The sequence below is a fragment of the Vanacampus margaritifer genome, chromosome 2 (assembly GCF_051991255.1).
Source record: "Vanacampus margaritifer isolate UIUO_Vmar chromosome 2, RoL_Vmar_1.0, whole genome shotgun sequence".
NCBI lineage: Eukaryota > Metazoa > Chordata > Actinopteri > Syngnathiformes > Syngnathidae > Vanacampus > Vanacampus margaritifer.
Window position 1 is genome coordinate 23778420 of NC_135433.1, and position 7067 is coordinate 23785486.

Here is a 7067-nt window from a genome sequence, read left to right on the forward strand (position 1 = left end):
TGCAAAGCTTGCTGATGAGCTGATCATTAAATTCAGCTGCGCTGAAGTAGGGAGACATTGAAAACAGGCTGGATAGTGGCTCTCGAGCATCGAACTTGGCCACCACTGGGCTAGAGGGACAGATATATAGACGGACATAAAGAAAGATTCATGGATAGATAGCTTTTCTCTTATTGTGAAAATGTTGCCTTGTTTCCTGTGTCGTGTCTTGTTATCACAATGTGCTTGACAAGCCGTGAGCTGCCGTGACGTTTATTATTTGTGTGGTCGTCTCAGCTGCTCCCGTCATTCTTAACTTGGGGGGTTGGGGGACCTTAAGAGGCTGACACACCCACCCCCCGCTAGGACAACCCGTCTTTTCCCTGCCGCCTCATTTGTGGCCATGTTGTGAGAAGAAGAAAAAAAAATTGTTGCTGTGTGCTGCTCGTGCTAAATCAGCTGACTAATAATAACCACATTCACTTCATTTTATGGGATTCCATAAAAAAAAGACTGAGGTTGTTAATTTAGTGATGATCTTGTGTGCATTAATGCTTTAAATGCTGTTTTGGGGATGAGCCAGTCACACCCTCATTTTATTATTATTATTTTTACACCTTTTACCTACATTGTGCCTGAGGGTATTCCCTCTTTTATTGCCTCGTTCCCCCTGATTTTGGCATAAATCCACGCAAAACCATGTGACGCGCGTGGCGATGTGGAGTGGCAGCTGACAACTTGAGGCTAATGTGACAGGTGCGACAACACGGGAAGACGAGGTGGAAGCCGACTGCCGAGATTAACGGCCGTCTCCATTTGTCAGCTTGCTTAATATATCATCACCGAGGGACGCTTGGACAGAACAAGGGGGCTCGTTACAGCATCCATCATCATAAATTAGCTGTAAAATAGGAACGCTTCATGACTGGTAATGGTTGTAGGGTTGGTGTTGGGTTTTATGGCTGGCACAGGTTTAAGTAACATTAAGTCCTCAAAAATCAACTGCCAACTATCATTTTTTTTCATGGTGGTTCACATCAGTGAGTGTGCGCTGCAGGCCTTAGTTAGGTAACACGAAGCTAGACAAGCGTAACAAAGTCCAACGGCATCAGGCACCAAAAGAACCTCACGAAGTTACGCTGTGGACTTGTTATTCAGAAAATCTCAACAGAAATCAGATCACTCGTTGGTAATAAAAGAGTTTGAAGCGCTCCGCTTGCTGCTGATAACAGGTTGCTATGCATCAGAGTCACTACCGAGGAGATATGGGGTACAGCAAGGTTCTATTCTTGAACACCTGTCATTTGGTCTGATCATGCTATAATTTGTCAATAACGTATGTTGCATATGCAAAATATTTTTATGTTCCATACAACTCATGTAATAATGTATTACAATAACTCCTCAACATGATACATAGATTGATTAGATGATCGGTTGTGCATAGTTTACAATTGAAAGAAGTATTGAAATTCCAATCAATCTAAAAGTCAATGACCTTTTGATATTACTTTTATTTTTTTATTTTATTTAGCTTTTCCATGCTCAAATTCTGTGAGGCAGATTGTATCCTGGTCATGCATTGACATCTGTGCTTCCAATCTTTAGCTTGAGGGTCACATTAAAGAAGCCAATGAGGGCCTTCTGCTTCATTCAGCATTCATGGTAGAATAACAGTGCGGTCATGTGACGGGCTCAGACTCTGACTTGCAAACTTTGAAGCCGATTTAGGATTATGTGACGATAGGAACAATAGTTTGTTGTGTTTGCAACAACACAACTGCATCAGTTTACAGAGACGGACACCGGGATGAAAGCCAGGATGTTTTAACTATGACAGGACGCAGGTGTCCAAAATTAGCAGGAAGAGAGTCTAATTTTAAACACACACACACACACACACACACAGGTTTGTTTTACTATCTTTGTGGGGTCATCTCATTACCATAATGCATTTCTTAGCCCCTCCCCCTAACCCCAACAATCAAAAATGATTGCCTACCCCTATTCCTTACCCTAACTTCAACCATAACCCAATTCAGACCTAAACTCTAAAACCAAGTCTTGACCCTTAATAAAGAGGTCTAAACTTGTGGGGCTCAGCAAAATAGCCCTTCATGGACGGGTGGGCTCCACAACTCTGTGAAATCCCGAAATGTTGGCCCCACTATGTAACAAAAACAAGACCACACACACACACTTTGTTTCCAGACACTCCTCACATCTTAAACAGGCTCTTTTTTTTGCTCCAGTTTCGCTTCTGTCTAGCTGTCTTCGCTGTCCTTTTTCTGATTACTTGGGCAGCAGAGCCCCAAGTTGCCAACGACAGCATCGTAAGCACAATTAGTGTCTGCCTAGCAGCACGCAAATGTGGCACAGTTATGGAAAAAAAAAATCAGATCCACTATGCTTGCTAGTTCAGAAATATTTGAAATTGTTAACATTAGCTAGATTTAGTCTTTTTTTTTGGTTAAAATGTCATCTAAGTAAAACGTACCTGCCTACCTATCTAGCAATTTACAGTACCACCCTATACTATTTATTCACTAGGTATAACAAAGTAGGCTATCAAGCATTTGCATAGCACATGAGTTATTATATTTATAGACTATTCAGTTAGAAATTATAAAATTATAAATCAATAGTTTTTTTTCTTTCTAGCTATCCACCCAACCATCCATCTGCTAGCAAGCAAGCCATCATTGGCACAGGTGAATTATTCTAATGACATTAACATTAAAATGAGTTAGCTAGGTTTTATTTCCTAAACAGTGAACAATACAAATCGACTTCCAAATCTATGGAATGTGTGTATACCAACAAAGTGATTTACTGTAGGCCTATATATGTGTTCAGTAGGGTTTCGCTTCCCTTACTTTTCCATGAGAATACAAGCTAGTCTAAAAATATGTGGTTAGTTTTTGGCTTAACGTAGTTAGGTTTTCTGTTTTGTTTCCTTTTTGAATCAAATACTGTAGAAACAAAAATCTCACTGCTAGAAATATTAAAGATGACATTGTACATGCTAGCTAGTTAGTTTCAGAGTTGCTAATTGGAGGATCCTTTGTTGACAAATTTTGGACTTGCTGTGGACTGTTGACCCTAAATACTTCAACTCCTCCAGCTTCTTGGTCTCTTCTCCCTGTAACCTCACTCTTCCACTTGGGTCCCTTCCATTCACACACCGATACTCCGTCTTGCTACGGCTCTTGCTTCTCCTCCACCTGTTCCCTGCTCTCACTACAGATCATAATGTCATCAGCAAACATCATAGTCCATGGAGATTCTTGTCTAACCTCATCTGTCATCCTGTCCATTACCATAGCAAACAAGAAAGGGCTCAGAGCTGATCCTTGATGTAGTCCCACTTCCACTTTGAACTCCTCCGTCACACCTACAGCACACCTCGCCACTGTCTTACAGTCCTCATACATGTCCTGCACCACCTGAACATACTTCTCTGCCACTCCAGACTTCCTCATACGAAACCACAGTTCCTCTCGGGGCACCGCGTCATAAGCTTTTCCAGATCTTCCATACCTCCATTCCTCATTTGCCACTTCTACTTTCACCTTACGCTGCATTTCCCTGTACTCCTGTCTACGCTCAGTTTAATTTCGTCCCTCCTGACCACCAGGTGGCGGTGCTGAAAACAGCGCACTGTCGTTTTTGGCGGATGGCAGCATACAGCAGTAAACTAGATTGGTTTTCATCGGGAGCACAAAGACTACGTAATAGCAAACCAACAACATGAATGAAATAGATTGGTTGATGACGTCATCAGAAAGAGGCAGCGCTGCAGAAACGAAGGGAGCAAAACGCTGCAGCTGTCTCGTTATGAATGAAGCTTGTTATGCTCAAGTGAAGGCGAGATTTTGCACACAGATTCAGCACACTTTTCAGTAATTTCAGCAAAACATTTCCATGTGTTGAATTTGAAGCAGCAAAGAAAATCTGGCCAATTGGAAATAAAGTTAAGCACTGGTGAGTAGCATTTTTATTTTGAACTAGGGCTGCTCGATTATAGAAAAAAATATAAAAAATTATTATTATTCAAAACATTATTTTTTGATACAAAACAAGAAAATGTTTAAACATTTTAAAAATATTAAGACAAATAAAATTATTTGAAACACTATAACTATGTAAGTTAATTTTGCAGCAAACAAGATTTATTAAATTAGTCATTTTAAAATAAAAAAAGGTGCAAATATATAAATTTAAACTCAAAATGAGTATTAATAATCATTTATTTTTGTTTACGGTCATGCCAATTTTGTAATTGTGAAGTGTAATAATTGCACAGCCCTATTTCGAACCATTCAAAGGTTTTATTCATAGCCTTAAATTGTAAGGCTATGCAAAAATGGTAGGCTACTTCATTTATATAGCGCTTTTCCACCGGATTGTGCTCTTGAATTGAATTAGAATTTATTGTGTAGGCTTTGCTGCTTGTGGATGTAAAGTGCCTACTTTTGTGCCCCACACAACTTTTCATGCCAGAGACGCCACTGATATTAGCACCTTTAATGCAGCCGTCCGAATGGGACTTACAACTGCAGGTATCAAAACACGGATCCAGAATGTCATATTTATTCAGATAAGATGAACAAGATGTGGACACTCAAGTATAAAACTAGACATAACAAGTATATTTTGTCTCATTTATAGGAATTTTGATACTTGTTGCCTTTTGTTCCTTTTTCTTTAGCCTTCAGGTTTAGCGATCCAGCATAGCCCATTTCAAGGTGAGGAACAAGTCAGGGTGGCTGTCGATCGTGCTTTGAAACGCCTGAATGAGACCGCAAAAACAATATGACTCCGAATTTCTACTGCACAAACTGGATTCTTTATTTTTTAAATCCTCCCCAAATAGCAAATATGCAGTCACAAGTACTTACCGAAAGTGAGTCACAAATCACAAATCCTGTTAGCATTAGCCGCAATCCAGGCTCAGGCTTCTTTCTTTTCTTTTCTTTTACGGAGCCCCTTTCGGTGGGAATGCAATAAAAAATAAAACAATCTGGCACAATTGATGGCACAAAAAGAATGAACCACCTACCTCTCTAAATCCTCCTCCAAATGTGCAAAACCATCGAACCATGACGTCACGCAGGATCATCCTATAGCAAGCATCCTCAACTGTCTGCAAGCAAGCTTTTGTCATCAGAAAACGCTTTGTTGAACATTGCGTTCATACTCAAGTCCTCGAGTACCCCTATCCAGCCTGTTTCCTATGTCTCCCTCAGCCAGCGCAGCTGAGGATCGTTATCAGTCTTCATGCAGAGCTTTCTGATTAGCTGATTGTTTGAAACACCTGTGTTGGCCGTTGGAGACATGGAAAACAGGCTGAATAGGGGTACTCGAGGACCGGGGGCTGAGAAACAGTGCTCTAAGACAGGGATGGCGAGATACGGTCCTTGAGGGCCGGAGTCCTGCAGGTTTTGGATATTTCCCCATCTTCAACACAGCTGATTCATGATCAGCTCATCAGCAAGCTCTGAATAAGCCTGATAATGATTCTGTTAATTGGAATCAGCCGCAGTTGGAGTAGGGAAACCTCCCAAACCTGCAGGATTCCGGGCCTCGAGGACCGGGGTTTGACATCCCTGCTTTAAGACAATGGAGCTCAACGAAAACTAGGAAGCTAATTTGAGCCTTATCGACAATGACGGCCTAAACCCTCCGGCTGTTACTTACCTATTCTGTGGTCGTGACCTTTCAAGTAGCCTAACCTCACAGATGGTGGCACATAATGAAAGGTCATCTAGTCGACATTTTTTTTCTACCTAAAATCATGACATAAAATGAGCAAACCACTAAAACAGTGAATCACTCCCACAAATGATCTCACACATACATGTACGCAAGTCTTATCTTCACTCCAGTCGACTCGCTTTGATTTAGTGGGTCTGAATCAGGTTGCGCATGTGAGCTGCTCATGTTTCTCAAATGGCTCCAAACAGGATTTAACCCTTCCTGGGTCAGGGTGAGGTCAGTGGAATAAAGGCGACTGCGGGAGTTACCTTCCTCCTCTATCACCCAAACACCGTGACCATACCTTCAAAGTAACTTATTGTTCTTTAAGCTCAAAAGGCTTCGGGGACTTTTAGATGCTTCTGGTCAGAGGTGGATAAGGATTTTTTTTTTTTTTAAACAGCAGAAGACAAAAAAATATCCGACCCTCATTGCAGCTATGTCACTGTTTGATATTGTACAGTACATTTACTCAGTTACATTTGATTAAGTAACTTTTTGGATACAAGTAATATACATTGAGAATACTGATACTCTATTTCAGTGGTGCCCAACCTTTTCTGTACCACGGACCGGTTTAATGTCTGACAATATTTTCACGGCCCAATCTAAAGGTTTAGCTGATAAAGACAAAATAAAATGACAAAAAAAAACCTGTGGTATTTTCTCTATAATAATAATGAACGGAAATCTACTGTGTAATCATGTGCAACTTTATTAACGGCGTCCGTAACGTCGCACCAACAACAGAGTTGTCAAGTGAGACGGATGTAACAGACAGAATCCGGCCACTTTTCAAAATTAAACATCATTTTCGAAAAAAATAAAAATAATGCAATTTTTTTTCTTTCGGTACCAAATGACCCACGGCCCGGTACCAAATGACCCACGGCCGAGTACCGGGCCGCGGCCCGGTGGTTGGGGACCACTGCTCTATTTCATTCATCTGTTTAATATACTATGCAAAATATACCATGTAAATTCAAACTCAACCTCATTGTGTATGCTAATTAGCCAGTGTTAGCATGCTAAGCCTCGGCTACTTGCCCTCCATTGTTTTCCCAGCAAAAACCCTGCGAGAATGCTGACTTGAAGACTTCAATCCCCTCGCCTGCTTTCAGCGAGCGTGTCTGGAATTACAGCAGCCGGCTTACATAAAAGTCTCTCTCTTTCTGCATCAGACCAGGCCTTGACCTCTCACCCTCAAGAGTTGCCTCCACCCTCGTTGCACAATTACCCAATCAAGTGGAAGCTGGCGTGGGGTAGAGATTGACTTGGTATTTTTGTAAGGGGGTAGGAAGGGGGCAATCACGGTTAGCCCCCCTGTGTGG